The following is a 214-nucleotide window of genomic DNA, read 5'->3' on the forward strand; positions in this document are numbered from 1 at the left end:
TACTGGCTTGCTCCCCATGGCTTGCTCACTTTAGTGTCTTATGCAACCCAGGACCACCTGCCCAGGGGCAGCATTGCCCACAGTGAACTCTCCCACATCAATCATCAATCAAGAAAATGCCCCACAGACTCACCCACTGCCATCTACCTAAAACTGAGAAGCAATCCCCACCCACCCTTCCCTCCTGACGACATAGCCTCTGGGAGCCTATTCT

The sequence above is a fragment of the Microtus ochrogaster genome, chromosome 18 (genome assembly GCF_000317375.1).
Source record: "Microtus ochrogaster isolate Prairie Vole_2 chromosome 18, MicOch1.0, whole genome shotgun sequence".
NCBI classification, from domain to species: Eukaryota; Metazoa; Chordata; class Mammalia; order Rodentia; family Cricetidae; genus Microtus; species Microtus ochrogaster.